At 39.4% G+C, this 17,266-nt stretch overlaps 1 pseudogene; it reads left to right on the top strand.

Moving 5' to 3' along the window:
- The first annotated feature begins 3 nt into the window (after window positions 1–3).
- Window positions 4–10,831, top strand: LOC143598586 (uncharacterized; annotated as a pseudogene).
- The last annotated feature ends 6,435 nt before the right edge of the window (window positions 10,832–17,266 follow it).

Below are 17,266 nucleotides of genomic sequence, written 5' to 3'. Positions count from 1 at the left end.
TCAGGAGAAAACCACATTCACCTGCCCCTATGGCACGTTTGCCTATAAACGCATGCCCTTTGGACTCTGTAACTCTCCAGCTACTTTCCAGCGATATATGGTGGCGATCTTTCACGACATGATCGAGGATTCCATGGAGGTCTTCATGGACGATTTTTTTGTCTTCGGGAATTCTTTCGATCATTGTCTTTCCAACCTTGATAAAATGATGGCTCATTGCGTCGACACCAAACTAGTCCTCAACTGGGAGAAGTGTCACTTCATGGTACGTGAGGGCATCGTTCTAGGACATAGGATCTCGAGTGCGGGGATCGAGATCGATCGAGCTAAAATTGAAACCATTTCTAATCTTCCCCCGCCCACTTCTGTGAGATCCATCCGTAGCTTCTTAGGTCATGCTGGTTTCTATCGCCGGTTCATTAAAGATTTCTCGAAAATCGCGAGACCAATGACCAAGCTACTAGAGAAAGACACTCCATTTGTTTTCTCTGAACAGTGTATCGAGGCGTTTGATCTTCTAAAAGACAAACTCGTTAACGCCCCGATCATGATTTCTCCCGACTGGTCTATGCCATTCGAATTGATGTGCGACGCGAGCGACTATGTCGTTGGAACCGTGCTTGGACAGCGGAAGGAGAATCACTTCCACCCGATCTATAATGCGAGCCGGACCCTAAACAGTGCTCAGGAGAATTACACTACCACTGAGAAAGAGTTGTTAGCTGTGGTGTTTGCATTTGATAAGTTTAGGTCCTATCTTGTTCTGTCCAAAACAGTTGTCTACACGGATCATTCTGCCATTCGTTATCTTTTCAGCAAACAGGATGCTAAACCTCGTCTCATCCGATGGATCCTGTTGCTTCAGGAGTTTGATATTGAAATCCGTGATAAAAAAGGGGCCGAGAATGTAGCGGCCGATCACTTGTCACGTCTTGAGAAAGCCGAGATTGGAGATGTTGGGGTCAACATCAATGACCATTTCCAGATAGAGAATCTTATGTTTGTTAGAGCCCAGGATGACGGCTACCTGTGGTTTGCCGATTTCGCTAACTTCCTCGTCGATGGTTCCCTCCCTAAGAGGATGTCTCACCAGCAAAAGAAGAAATTCTTTGTTGACGTAAAGTTCTACATTTGGTACGACCCGTTTCTTTTTCGTATAGGTGCCGATCAGCTGGTGAGGAGATGCGTAGATGTTGAAGAGGGGTGGCGAATTTTGAGCCACTGTCATGAGGGACCGACAGGAGGTCACCATGGTGCTGTTCTTACTGCTAAGAAGGTCTTTGATTCAGGATTCTATTGGCCTTCGATTTTCAAAGATGCTCATGCGTTCGTTAAAAGCTGTGACCGATGCCAGAGTGTCTGTAACATCTCATCCCGAAATGAGATGCCCCAAACTGCTATTCAGGTTTGCGAGATTTTTGACATTTGGGAAATTTATTTTATGGGCCCGTTCCCGTCTTCTAGAGGGAACAAGTACATACTCGTGGCGGTTGATTACGTCTCCAAGTGGGTCGAAGCCAAAGCCTTGCCCACTAACGACGCCCAAGTTGTAGTGAGATTTCTAAAACTCTTTTCTCTCGGTTTGGTGTGCCGGAAGCCTTGATCAGCGATCGAGGCACTCACTTCTGCAACGTGCAGATGGAGAAGGCGTTGCAACGCTATGGGATCACCCATCGGCTTGCGACTGCCTACCACCCACAGACCAGTGGGCAGGTGGAAGTGAGTAACCGGGGCATTAAACGCATTCTTGAGAAGACGGTTGTGCTAAACCGAAAGGATTGGTCCGACAAATTAGATGATGCTTTGTGGGCTTTCCGTACAGCGTACAAAACTCCGACCGGTTTCACACCGTTTCGGATGATTTATGGGAAAGCTTGTCATCTGCCTATTGAGTTGGAGCATCATGCTTCTTGGGCGCTTCAAACAGTTAACCTTGATCTTTCGACTGCTAGAGATAACCGTTTCCATCAGATACATGAATTAGAGGAGCTCCGCGATCATGCTTACGCACACTCGTATAATTATAAGTTGAAGACCAAAGAGCTGCATGATAGAAAGTTGAGAGGTGATAAACAGTTCAAGTGTGGGGACGCCGTACTCTTGTTTAATTCCCGACTCAAATTATTTCCGGGAAAGCTTAAGTCCCGATGGTATGGACCATACACATTTAAGGAAGTCTTCCCATATGGAGCGATAGAAATTGAAGACAAGAATGGGAGTTTCAAAGTTAATGGTCACCATATGAAGCATTACATTGGTGAGAAGGCGAGCATGGAGGAAGGCGAGGTTTTACGCCTTACAGCATCTTTGGGTTAAAAATGAGAGAGGGGTCAGGCTGAGGACCCGTTAAACCAAGCGCTCTCCGGAGGCAGCCCGAGCTTTTGATTTATCTATTTTTATTTTTGTTACTAAGGATCTTCCTAATTGAAGCCGCTCGTACTCAATCTCCATTCGAGCAGCTGATTTTGAGGGTATTCTGTTTGTCTTTTCATTTATAAATAAAATAATAAAAAATATATATAAAACCAACAAAAGCCAAAAAAATTATAAAAATCACAAAAACACAAAAATATGTTTATTTCTTATGTTTTTTTTGTTTTTTGTTGTGTACGCCGCTACATGCGAGCGAGTTTGAGTTATTGCAGGCATTATTATGCGCATGGTAGCTCTGATGGCGTTTTGGAACTGGTTCTCCCTGGGTTGCGGCCGCGAATGAAATGTTATACGGTCGCTTGATTGATACAAAGCTGATGAAGAATCTGCATATAAACCAGGGGAGTAACCCGTTCTTTGTTTTACTTTTGATTACTTTAAGTTTTATTTTTATTTTATTTCTTTTCCTTGTTCTCATCGAGGACGATTTCGTTCTAGGTGTGGGGATGGAATTTATTTTACTTAGTTGTAGACAAAAAATTTTAAAATTTTTAAAAAAATAATAAAAAATATATATATAAAAAAATAAAAAAAAGTGGTTTTGTCTTTCGCTGAAAATTATGTCGGCTACATAAGTTCGAGTGATATATACTTGTATATGTTTGGTCCTGTTATCTACCTGTAGACATACGGGATAGCCATTGACCCGAAAGTTGAAAGTGGCTAGGGCGACTGAATATGAAAAAAAAAGTTTTAAAGGAAAATGTCCCTTGAAAATTGTTTCCGTTCTACGTTAAGCAGGAAATGATATTATTACTAATGTGCTAACGAACTCTCAGAACTTTTGAAATATATAATATAATAATAAAAGAAGGGATGGTTTTCATATCTGATTTGGGATGTGTCGGTAGGCCCAACTAGCTTTGATAGTCCTCTTTAGCAGTTTATATATATATATATATATATATATATATATATATATATATAATTTGAAAAATGGTGAAACCGAATTTCGATGCTTAGGGAGGATTATCATAATCTGAAAACTTTGAGATGGTTATACTTAGATGCACTCAAACCAGCACACCACCACATGTCCATCTTTTTACAAGCTTAGAAATAGTTATATATTTATGGTGATATAAAAGATTGAAAAAGAAAGAAAAAGAAAAGAAAAAAAAAGAAAAGAAATATGTATTGAAAGTTATGTATGTTTATTCTCAAAAGTTGTTTAAGAAAAGCAAATGCTTGTGAAAAAGTTATGTATTGTAAAATGCCAAAGAAGCATTCTTTAATGTTAGTAAAAGAGCCAAAGATGCACATACTAGACGGGACTTAGAGTTTACGTGTTACCAAGGGGATAGTGACTCTAAGGATACACTATTGGGGCTCGAAGGTTCTTAGTCAATAAATAAAAATTAGGAATTTATAGGATAAAGTCCAATAATATTTAGGAATAGCTCGTACGACCTCCACATGACCATTCATCCATCAAAATTTAACCGAGTGCATCTAATTAGTACCATCAACGAGTCCTTGGCTTATGGTGATTTGTCGAGCCAGTTTGCTTCGACTCTAGTTTTCTAGCTCTCTTTGTCTGAGATGGGGTAGGTGTAGCCTTGATTTTTGAACTTAAAATGTTTAATACAAAAGGGGGCTTGATTGGTTGGTGGCTGGGTTTAAGTGGACAACAATATCGGCAATCGCGGTCAATATGTCGAGCTGTTTCTATTGTTTTAATAATATAAAATAATCTGGGAGTTTGTTGTTTTCACTTGGTTATGATCCTGTGCAGATTTCTTTTTCAGGGACGAAAAATGTTTAGGTGTGGGAATGTTTGATGTGCTCTAAATTATATATGAATTCAATAATATTTCCTACACTTTTAATTGCTTTTGAGTCATGTTTTTCTTAAATATTATTCTAAACTGATTCATATGTGGGTTTTTAAGGTTTTATGAGACAATGAGCTCAATTGAGTTATTTAACATAACTTGAGCCGACGAGTGAATAATAATAAGTCACAATAATAATAATAAGAATGGTATAAATGGTAAATTTGATAAAGAGGTCATGTATTAAATCGTTAACTCTCATGAAGTGATTGAATGAGTTTTTTTTAAATAATAATAATTGCTCATATGATACGGTTGAATAATTAATATTACTTTACTATTTTAATTTTCTTTTCTTGTGTAGAAAGTTTTGGTAAGGGCCCGTAAGAATAAAGAAAAATTCAAGAATGATTTGTATGGGCTTTGGTTTTGGACGCATACAACCAGAAAGGAGAAAAACCTAGTTTTGTGATGTATAAATAAAGAGTTATCATCACAATTTCATGGACTTTAGGGACGGGGGCCGAGACAAATATTAGAGACATAATTTGGTGGAGGAAGCAGAGCGAGCAGTGGCACAGTAGAAGATCATTCCAATATATATTTTGAGAGTTTTGGAGACTGTGCTTGGAAATATAACTGTTTGGACGGAAGAAACAAGGGCCACAAATACTATTTGCTTCTCAATCATTGTTTGGAGTAAAAAGGTCAAAGCTTTAATTATTGTTTTGATTGTCCGTTTTATTTAATTAAGAATTCGATTTTCAAACTTATTAACTTTGTGTCTTTGTTTATTATTATGAATGAGTAGCTAAACTTATTAGAACTAACTAGGTTTGGTTAATTGACGATGTTTTGATGATTGTTTTGGGTTGAGTAACGAACATATAATTGATTTTCTAGTGTCAAGTTCATATTATTATGATTTTATTCTATGATTGCTATTGAGTTGTTCAATATCATATTAATTAAACCCCGTGTGATTTTATCTTTACATGAATTAGTTTCGTGTTTTGTTTAGGATTGCATGTTAGACTAATTAGTAGACGTCACCATAGGGTTTGATTGGTTAAAGTTGTTCATATCAATGGTTCATCTCCTTTTAGTTGGACCAAGACATTAGGAGTTGGTTTATCTCTTTGGTCTATTCGATTTAGTTTGCCGTTGCGAGGCCACATGCGGTTTTCTAGCCGTTGATTAGGTTAATTTGTAAGCCGAATTATTTAATATTTAATATTGAATTACCCCTTATTCCCTAGGTTTGTTACGATTACGAGCTAAAGAGGAATTTGTGATTTTGATACGGACCAAGTAATAAATCAATTGGGTACTTAGAAAATCAACCGTGCTTTATTATTCTTTCTAGACGTTTTTATGGGTCTTTAGTAAAACTGATCGTGGGGACCTATTTTCCCTTATAATTGTCTAGTTAGATAACCTTTAGAACCCGGTTTTATGTGTTCGTTGTCACCCGAGCGTCGTTGATAGTCGTCAAGATACCTTACCTGGGTGGTTCACCTTCATCATATTTGAGAGCTCCGTTAGTGCCGTTAAGTCTTGTTAAGTTTTTCAATTAGTTTCGTTAAGTTAAGGTAGTTTAAATTAATTAAAATAAAAAAAAATAATAAAATCAATTAAATATTTTACGGTAGGACTTAGATTAGGGTTTATAATCTGAGTCGTTCTCACGTGTCTTCGAGTTCGATATCCGGACTTTCCTAATCTTTGCTATACGCGATCGGTACACTTGCCGTTTGTGTGAACTAGGATAGACTGTTTGGTTTTTTAAAGCTTAGTTGCGATCCGTTTTTTATTTATATATATTTTTTCGCACATCAAGTTTTTGGCGCCGTTGCCGGGGACACGGTTTGAGGCGATTAGAGAACGACTCGAGTTTGGGGACTTACCTGTTTTCTTTTTTTAACTTGCTTATTTGTTTTTAGTTTATTATTAGCCTAGTTAATTTTAGTTTTTCTTTTAAGTCATATGCGTCGTACCCGCTCACAAGGACCGCCGAAACTTGAAACGTCTGAAGATACCAAGAAAGTCCAGTTCGAGAGAGAGCGTTCTATTTCACCGAAAGGTTCTGATTCTTCTTCATCTTCTTCTATTTCTTCCGATTCTTCTAGGGATAGGAACATGGGCGACCAACCACCTAGGAGAGTAGTAGCTAACTATGGTAGGCCGACTCCGAATCCTCATTCTAGCATCACTTTACCGGACGGTGCCGCCGCTGGCAACTGGTCCATTCCTTCCCACGTCATGCAACTCATCAAGACCGCACTCCAATTCCAAGGGCTAGAGAGCGAAGATCCTTCAAACCACATAGACATGTTTGTTCGAATCTGCGAAACTTTCAATGTCGGCAACATGAACAATGAAGCCATCTATCTCCGTCTCTTTCCATTCTCACTTGCTGGAAAAGCCTACAAATGGCTGAAGTCACTACCTGCTGGATCCATCACCACTTGGCGGGCCTTCAAGAGAAATTCATGACCAAATTCTTTCCGCCATCTAAATCCGCTCGACTTCGTGAGGAGATTTATTCCTTCCGCATGAGGTCCGACGAGTCTTTCGGGGAAGTTTGGGAAAGATTCAAGGACCTCCTTCTTAGTTGTCCTCACCACGGTTTAAACAAGTGGATGCTCATCGAGAAATTCTACAATGGAGCCACACAACACGTGAGAGAGATGTTGAACCAGACTGCTAACGGGAACCTCCTTAAAAACAAAGATCCCGATGAGTGCGTTGTCCTTTTTGATGATCTAGCAGCGAGCTATGAGGGACACGGGGGCAGAAATTCTTCCACGTCATCAAGAGAAGTACTTCAGGTCGATTCGAACACTAGCATGCAGGCGCAGATTGACGCTTTGAACAAACTCGTTAGATATCTTACCGTTAAGAGCGTCGCAAAATGTGAGGTTTGCCGAGGGGGTCACGACACCATTGAATGTCCTGTTAAGTCTGGTAGCAATCAAGAGAAAGTTGACTTCGTCAACAACCCCTTGAGATATCAAAACCCCGCCTTTGGCGGGAACACTGGCTGGAGAAATCAAAATAACTATCAAGGGGGACAAGCCAGTGGCTACCAAGCCCAATACCAAAACCAGCGTCGAGAGAATCTATTCGGGCAGGGGAGTTCAGGCCAGGAGAGTTCGGAACAAGTGGGGCGAGATGAGAAGAAAGCCTCACTAGAGGAGAGGATGGCTGAGCTACTGAAGCGAGATGAGAGGAACCAAGTGACAGATGAGGCGAAATTTGCGGAACACGATGCTATGCTGAAGAACCAAGCCACGTCTCTAGTAATCTTGAGCATCACGTCGGAGAGATTGCCAGCCAGTTATCGGAGAGAGCACCAGGTTCACTACCGAGTAACACCGAGAAAAATCCAAGAGGGTTCGCCAAAGCAGTGACTACTAGGAGCGGTGCTAGAAGAGAAAGAGAGGCTGGTCCTTCGAGAGTTGTCACACCTGCGGTTGATGAAGAAGAGCAGGTGGACGAGGAGATCCAGATGGAGCCTCCTCCGGCCAAGGCACACCAGCAGACTATTCCAGCGAGTACGAAGCCGGCCAATAAACCTTCATCATCATCAAACCCACCTCTGAGAGTCTATAAACCCAAACTGCCTTATCCTGGGAGACTCCGATCGGACAGAGACGAGGAGAAAAACTCCAAATTCCTTGAACTTCTCAAACAGCTTCACCTAAACATTCCTTTCCTTGAGGCGCTTACTCAGATGCCCAAATATGCCAAATTCCTCAAGGACATTCTTTCCAATAAGGAGAAGCTAGTTGAGGTCTCTTCTATTCCGTTGAGTGCTGGGTGCTATGCAGTTTTGCAGAGCAAGTTGCCTGAAAAGATAGCCGATCCTGGGAGTTTCACGATTCCCTGCATCTTAGGCGACGATACGGTTCGACATGCTTTGGCCGACCTTGGGGCCAGCATCAATCTTATGACGTATTCTGTTTTCAGTAAGTTGGGTCTTAGCGAACCAAGGCCAACTCGAATGAGTATCCAGCTTGCTGATCGTTCCGTGAAATACCCGCGAGGAGTGGTCGAGAACATGCTTGTTCGTATCGACAAGTTCATCTTCCCGGTGGACTTTGTCATTCTGGATATGTTTGAGGATGATAGTGTCCCGCTCATTTTAGGCCGACCAATGCTTGCCACCGCACAGGCGTTGATCGACATCCGTGAGGGAAAATTGATTCTGAAAGTTGGGGATGAAAACGTCACCTTTGACGTAAGACAGTCACTCAAGCACCCCAAGTCGGCGGACGACTCCCTATATTTCGTTGACACCATCGTATCGCATGTGCGGGAGTTTTTCACTGACATCTGTGGAGGACCTACCTTGGACTCACAGATTCTCGATAGGGAGATTTCAGAGGTCGAGATGGTTGCCATAACCGCTCCACCATTGATGGATGACACCGTGTCACCACCCCTAGATTTAGAGTCAACTGTTGAGATCGTGCGAGACGATCCGAGGGACCGACCCTCTGTTGAGAGCCCTCCTCCTTCCTTAGAACTTAAGTATCTACCCGATCATCTAGAGTATGCATTTCTGGACGAGGAGAGGAAGCTACCCGTCATCGTCGCGTCTGCCTTGACGGAGGTCGAGAAGTTGAAGTTGTTGAGGGTGCTGAAAGCGCACAAGGAGGCGATAGCATGGAAGATTATCGATATCAAAGGGATTAATCCCTCGTTCTGCACTCATAAAATCCTCATGGAGGATAATTTCAAATCTGTCGTTCAGCCTCAACGGAGGCTTAATCCGAAAATGCTATAGGTCGTTAAGAAAGAAATCATCAAACTCCTTGATGCGGGAATCATTTTTCCCATCTCTGATAGCGCCTGGGTGAGTCCGGTCCAAGTGGTTCCCAAGAAAGGTGGCATGACTGTCGTCACCAATTAAAGGAACGAGCTTATTCCCACTAGGACCGTGACCGGTTGGAGAGTCTGCATCGACTAACGCAGACTTAACGATGCCACTAGGAAAGATCACTTTCCTCTACCCTTCATTGATCAGATGCTTGAGCGGTTGGCGGGTCAGCAGTACTACTGTTTTATGGATGGTTTCTCCGGGTATTTCAAAATCCCGATCTCCCCCGTGATCAGGAGAAAACCACATTCACCTGCCCCTATGGCACGTTTGCCTATAAACGCATGCCCTTTGGACTCTGTAACTCTCCAGCTACTTTCCAGCGATATATGGTGGCGATCTTTCACGACATGATCGAGGATTCCATGGAGGTCTTCATGGACGATTTTTTTGTCTTCGGGAATTCTTTCGATCATTGTCTTTCCAACCTTGATAAAATGATGGCTCATTGCGTCGACACCAAACTAGTCCTCAACTGGGAGAAGTGTCACTTCATGGTACGTGAGGGCATCGTTCTAGGACATAGGATCTCGAGTGCGGGGATCGAGATCGATCGAGCTAAAATTGAAACCATTTCTAATCTTCCCCCGCCCACTTCTGTGAGATCCATCCGTAGCTTCTTAGGTCATGCTGGTTTCTATCGCCGGTTCATTAAAGATTTCTCGAAAATCGCGAGACCAATGACCAAGCTACTAGAGAAAGACACTCCATTTGTTTTCTCTGAACAGTGTATCGAGGCGTTTGATCTTCTAAAAGACAAACTCGTTAACGGCCCGATCATGATTTCTCCCGACTGGTCTATGCCATTCGAATTGATGTGCGACGCGAGCGACTATGTCGTTGGAACCGTGCTTGGACAGCGGAAGGAGAATCACTTCCACCCGATCTATAATGCGAGCCGGACCCTAAACAGTGCTCAGGAGAATTACACTACCACTGAGAAAGAGTTGTTAGCTGTGGTGTTTGCATTTGATAAGTTTAGGTCCTATCTTGTTCTGTCCAAAACAGTTGTCTACACGGATCATTCTGCCATTCGTTATCTTTTCAGCAAACAGGATGCTAAACCTCGTCTCATCCGATGGATCCTGTTGCTTCAGGAGTTTGATATTGAAATCCGTGATAAAAAAGGGGCCGAGAATGTAGCGGCCGATCACTTGTCACGTCTTGAGAAAGCCGAGATTGGAGATGTTGGGGTCAACATCAATGACCATTTCCAGATAGAGAATCTTATGTTTGTTAGAGCCCAGGATGACGGCTACCTGTGGTTTGCCGATTTCGCTAACTTCCTCGTCGATGGTTCCCTCCCTAAGAGGATGTCTCACCAGCAAAAGAAGAAATTCTTTGTTGACGTAAAGTTCTACATTTGGTACGACCCGTTTCTTTTTCGTATAGGTGCCGATCAGCTGGTGAGGAGATGCGTAGATGTTGAAGAGGGGTGGCGAATTTTGAGCCACTGTCATGAGGGACCGACAGGAGGTCACCATGGTGCTGTTCTTACTGCTAAGAAGGTCTTTGATTCAGGATTCTATTGGCCTTCGATTTTCAAAGATGCTCATGCGTTCGTTAAAAGCTGTGACCGATGCCAGAGTGTCTGTAACATCTCATCCCGAAATGAGATGCCCCAAACTGCTATTCAGGTTTGCGAGATTTTTGACATTTGGGAAATTTATTTTATGGGCCCGTTCCCGTCTTCTAGAGGGAACAAGTACATACTCGTGGCGGTTGATTACGTCTCCAAGTGGGTCGAAGCCAAAGCCTTGCCCACTAACGACGCCCAAGTTGTAGTGAGATTTCTAAAACTCTTTTCTCTCGGTTTGGTGTGCCGGAAGCCTTGATCAGCGATCGAGGCACTCACTTCTGCAACGTGCAGATGGAGAAGGCGTTGCAACGCTATGGGATCACCCATCGGCTTGCGACTGCCTACCACCCACAGACCAGTGGGCAGGTGGAAGTGAGTAACCGGGGCATTAAACGCATTCTTGAGAAGACGGTTGTGCTAAACCGAAAGGATTGGTCCGACAAATTAGATGATGCTTTGTGGGCTTTCCGTACAGCGTACAAAACTCCGACCGGTTTCACACCGTTTCGGATGATTTATGGGAAAGCTTGTCATCTGCCTATTGAGTTGGAGCATCATGCTTCTTGGGCGCTTCAAACAGTTAACCTTGATCTTTCGACTGCTAGAGATAACCGTTTCCATCAGATACATGAATTAGAGGAGCTCCGCGATCATGCTTACGCACACTCGTATAATTATAAGTTGAAGACCAAAGAGCTGCATGATAGAAAGTTGAGAGGTGATAAACAGTTCAAGTGTGGGGACGCCGTACTCTTGTTTAATTCCCGACTCAAATTATTTCCGGGAAAGCTTAAGTCCCGATGGTATGGACCATACACATTTAAGGAAGTCTTCCCATATGGAGCGATAGAAATTGAAGACAAGAATGGGAGTTTCAAAGTTAATGGTCACCATATGAAGCATTACATTGGTGAGAAGGCGAGCATGGAGGAAGGCGAGGTTTTACGCCTTACAGCATCTTTGGGTTAAAAATGAGAGAGGGGTCAGGCTGAGGACCCGTTAAACCAAGCGCTCTCCGGAGGCAGCCCGAGCTTTTGATTTATCTATTTTTATTTTTGTTACTAAGGATCTTCCTAATTGAAGCCGCTCGTACTCAATCTCCATTCGAGCAGCTGATTTTGAGGGTATTCTGTTTGTCTTTTCATTTATAAATAAAATAATAAAAAATATATATAAAACCAACAAAAGCCAAAAAAATTATAAAAATCACAAAAACACAAAAATATGTTTATTTCTTATGTTTTTTTTGTTTTTTGTTGTGTACGCCGCTACATGCGAGCGAGTTTGAGTTATTGCAGGCATTATTATGCGCATGGTAGCTCTGATGGCGTTTTGGAACTGGTTCTCCCTGGGTTGCGGCCGCGAATGAAATGTTATACGGTCGCTTGATTGATACAAAGCTGATGAAGAATCTGCATATAAACCAGGGGAGTAACCCGTTCTTTGTTTTACTTTTGATTACTTTAAGTTTTATTTTTATTTTATTTCTTTTCCTTGTTCTCATCGAGGACGATTTCGTTCTAGGTGTGGGGATGGAATTTATTTTACTTAGTTGTAGACAAAAAATTTTAAAATTTTTAAAAAAATAATAAAAAATATATATATAAAAAAATAAAAAAAAGTGGTTTTGTCTTTCGCTGAAAATTATGTCGGCTACATAAGTTCGAGTGATATATACTTGTATATGTTTGGTCCTGTTATCTACCTGTAGACATACGGGATAGCCATTGACCCGAAAGTTGAAAGTGGCTAGGGCGACTGAATATGAAAAAAAAAGTTTTAAAGGAAAATGTCCCTTGAAAATTGTTTCCGTTCTACGTTAAGCAGGAAATGATATTATTACTAATGTGCTAACGAACTCTCAGAACTTTTGAAATATATAATATAATAATAAAAGAAGGGATGGTTTTCATATCTGATTTGGGATGTGTCGGTAGGCCCAACTAGCTTTGATAGTCCTCTTTAGCAGTTTATATATATATATATATATATATATATATAATTTGAAAAATGGTGAAACCGAATTTCGATGCTTAGGGAGGATTATCATAATCTGAAAACTTTGAGATGGTTATACTTAGATGCACTCAAACCAGCACACCACCACATGTCCATCTTTTTACAAGCTTAGAAATAGTTATATATTTATGGTGATATAAAAGATTGAAAAAGAAAGAAAAAGAAAAGAAAAAAAAAGAAAAGAAATATGTATTGAAAGTTATGTATGTTTATTCTCAAAAGTTGTTTAAGAAAAGCAAATGCTTGTGAAAAAGTTATGTATTGTAAAATGCCAAAGAAGCATTCTTTAATGTTAGTAAAAGAGCCAAAGATGCACATACTAGACGGGACTTAGAGTTTACGTGTTACCAAGGGGATAGTGACTCTAAGGATACACTATTGGGGCTCGAAGGTTCTTAGTCAATAAATAAAAATTAGGAATTTATAGGATAAAGTCCAATAATATTTAGGAATAGCTCGTACGACCTCCACATGACCATTCATCCATCAAAATTTAACCGAGTGCATCTAATTAGTACCATCAACGAGTCCTTGGCTTATGGTGATTTGTCGAGCCAGTTTGCTTCGACTCTAGTTTTCTAGCTCTCTTTGTCTGAGATGGGGTAGGTGTAGCCTTGATTTTTGAACTTAAAATGTTTAATACAAAAGGGGGCTTGATTGGTTGGTGGCTGGGTTTAAGTGGACAACAATATCGGCAATCGCGGTCAATATGTCGAGCTGTTTCTATTGTTTTAATAATATAAAATAATCTGGGAGTTTGTTGTTTTCACTTGGTTATGATCCTGTGCAGATTTCTTTTTCAGGGACGAAAAATGTTTAGGTGTGGGAATGTTTGATGTGCTCTAAATTATATATGAATTCAATAATATTTCCTACACTTTTAATTGCTTTTGAGTCATGTTTTTCTTAAATATTATTCTAAACTGATTCATATGTGGGTTTTTAAGGTTTTATGAGACAATGAGCTCAATTGAGTTATTTAACATAACTTGAGCCGACGAGTGAATAATAATAAGTCACAATAATAATAATAAGAATGGTATAAATGGTAAATTTGATAAAGAGGTCATGTATTAAATCGTTAACTCTCATGAAGTGATTGAATGAGTTTTTTTTAAATAATAATAATTGCTCATATGATACGGTTGAATAATTAATATTACTTTACTATTTTAATTTTCTTTTCTTGTGTAGAAAGTTTTGGTAAGGGCCCGTAAGAATAAAGAAAAATTCAAGAATGATTTGTATGGGCTTTGGTTTTGGACGCATACAACCAGAAAGGAGAAAAACCTAGTTTTGTGATGTATAAATAAAGAGTTATCATCACAATTTCATGGACTTTAGGGACGGGGGCCGAGACAAATATTAGAGACATAATTTGGTGGAGGAAGCAGAGCGAGCAGTGGCACAGTAGAAGATCATTCCAATATATATTTTGAGAGTTTTGGAGACTGTGCTTGGAAATATAACTGTTTGGACGGAAGAAACAAGGGCCACAAATACTATTTGCTTCTCAATCATTGTTTGGAGTAAAAAGGTCAAAGCTTTAATTATTGTTTTGATTGTCCGTTTTATTTAATTAAGAATTCGATTTTCAAACTTATTAACTTTGTGTCTTTGTTTATTATTATGAATGAGTAGCTAAACTTATTAGAACTAACTAGGTTTGGTTAATTGATGATGTTTTGATGATTGTTTTGGGTTGAGTAACGAACATATAATTGATTTTCTAGTGTCAAGTTCATATTATTATGATTTTATTCTATGATTGTTATTGAGTTGTTCAATATCATATTAATTAAACCCCGTGTGATTTTATCTTTACATGAATTAGTTTCGTGTTTTGTTTAGGATTGCATGTTAGACTAATTAGTAGACGTCACCATAGGGTTTGATTGGTTAAAGTTGTTCATATCAATGGTTCATCTCCTTTTAGTTGGACCAAGACATTAGGAGTTGGTTTATCTCTTTGGTCTATTCGATTTAGTTTGCCGTTGCGAGGCCACATGCGGTTTTCTAGCCGTTGATTAGGTTAATTTGTAAGCCGAATTATTTAATATTTAATATTGAATTACCCCTTATTCCCTAGGTTTGTTACGATTACGAGCTAAAGAGGAATTTGTGATTTTGATACGGACCAAGTAATAAATCAATTGGGTACTTAGAAAATCAACCGTGCTTTATTATTCTTTCTAGACGTTTTTATGGGTCTTTAGTAAAACTGATCGTGGGGACCTATTTTCCCTTATAATTGTCTAGTTAGATAACCTTTAGAACCCGTTTTTATGTGTTCGTTGTCACCCGAGCGTCGTTGATAGTCGTCAAGATACCTTACCTGGGTGGTTCACCTTCATCATATTTGAGAGCTCCGTTAGTGCCGTTAAGTCTTGTTAAGTTTTTCAATTAGTTTCGTTAAGTTAAGTTAGTTTAAATTAATTAAAATAAAAAAAAAATAAATCAATTAAATATTTTAAGGTAGGACTTGGATTAGGGTTTATAATCTGAGCCGTTCTCACGTGTCTTTGAGTCCGATATCCGGACTTTCCTAATCTTTGCTATACGCGATCGGTACACTTGCCGTTTGTGTGAACTAGGATAGACTGTTTGGTTTTTTAAAAGCTTAGTTGCGATCCGTGTTTTATTTATATATATTTCGCACATCATTACTCAACGGTCAACAACTTGGACCTTTTGGTCAAAAGTCAAACGAAAAGTCGAACTTTGGTCAAGGTCAACAAAGTCAAACTTTGGTCAAAGTCAACAAAAAGTCAAACTCTGGTCAAACCTTAAATAAACAAGGGAACTGTTTGGATACTAAGGGTTTCTAGGAATCGCTTAGCAAATACTTATAGTGCTTATATGATTTAGGCACTAGAACAACTTTGACTTAAGCAGTTGACTTTCAATTTGAACCGCACTCGAGGTGAGTTTCACTACCCCACTTTTTACTTACTTCTTTTGGGGGGAAAGCATGCAACATACAAACTTTTTTTGGATAATTGTAGACTTTTTAATACCTCATGTGTACATAGTGCACTTAAACTGAAGTCACCCATGCACATTGTACCGTTAACAATTATACATTTGCTCGGTAATGAAAGGTAGTACTACTGGGTTTTACGAACCCCCTCGGGGCTCTCGGTTGAGGGAGTCGTCGGGCGTTTCATTTACTAGGAACGCAATATGCACTAGTCTTATATTAGACTCCGTGGGTGGCAAACAAACGAACAAGTCAGTCTCGGTCACAATGGAACCTACACTAATGTAACATGATTGCTAGCGTAATTAACTAGCGGTTTTACTAATGCATACATTATCCATGCTTTATTGCTTACAACGCTTACTTACTAAATGGTTTGTTTAACAAACTTGTTTTCAAACTCAAACCCGTGAACTCACCAACCGTTGTGTTGACCCGTTTTAGCATGCCTTTCTCAGGGGTTTAAGGTGTACGTGCGAAGTTGAAATGAGTCTAGGATGCATGGATCCCACTAAGCATCGAATTATGCTGGGAGTCTTTAATGAAATGTTATATCTGGGCGTCTTGACACGCACTTTGGGTTTTTAAGTGTTTTTCATAAATTATACGCTTCCGCAAATGTAACAACTTTATTGTAAATGTACTTACCTCATTTATGATGAGCAATAATATTTAAATATTTTCCATTATAAATTGGTTGTTCGTTATGACACATGGCTAGATCCTGGTATGTCACGCGCCTTACGGTAAAACGTCGTTAGTCGAAAATAGAGGGTGTGACAACGACTCTCACTACTATGTAGCATCCTAATATATGAATTTATTTAAAAGAATATTTAACTCTAAAAATATTTAATTGGTTTGGTCAAAATACTAGTTTATATTTGATAAGACTCCATGATGTCATGTGTGTGTATATAAAAGTTTAATAAAATGATTTCTACTAAGACTAAACTATACACAAATAGACAAGTATGCTTATCGTATATGTAGAATAGTATTGATTAGAATCAAGTATCAATCCAAGGAGACGGAATATTTCCAATACTAAATGTTTGTTACCAAATTAACCGTAAGTAATATCAATTAAAGGTTGTTTCAAAGTCATTTTGTTGTTTTGTTTTTAAATTAAATAAGAAAGTAGACGAATTTAAATGGGAAAATCATTATATGGAAAGGTTACAATCCAAATCAAGAATCCACTTAACTTTCTTTGATAATTAATATTTGAATATGTGATAAACTTGCTTTAAGAATATAAGATAGAATAATCCATCATTTCTAAGCGAATTACCCTAAGACATAAAAGAAAGTAGAATGCATAACTTCATACCTACCACGAAAATGTCAATTTAATTAAGCAAACAGTTTTCATGAAGTATAAAGATTAGAATTTACTTCGATTTCTCAAACACGAATCCTAACAACCTTAGGGAATTATAGTTAACTCAGATTACTCCCTTTGGTTGATTTAAATAGATTATAATTACACATTCCTTTGATATGCGACCTTTTTAACTAGCATGACAACCTAAACAATTGTACTTAACAGTCTTATTTTTATAATTATTAAAACTAGAGAAATTAACCATGAC

This window comes from Bidens hawaiensis, unplaced genomic scaffold (assembly GCF_021521415.1).
Source record: "Bidens hawaiensis isolate Kalapana, Puna unplaced genomic scaffold, B.hawaiensis_p1.1 tig00050552_1, whole genome shotgun sequence".
NCBI lineage: Eukaryota > Viridiplantae > Streptophyta > Magnoliopsida > Asterales > Asteraceae > Bidens > Bidens hawaiensis.
Note: the sequence above shows the minus strand (reverse complement) of the source record. Positions and strands in the feature narration are given on the sequence as shown.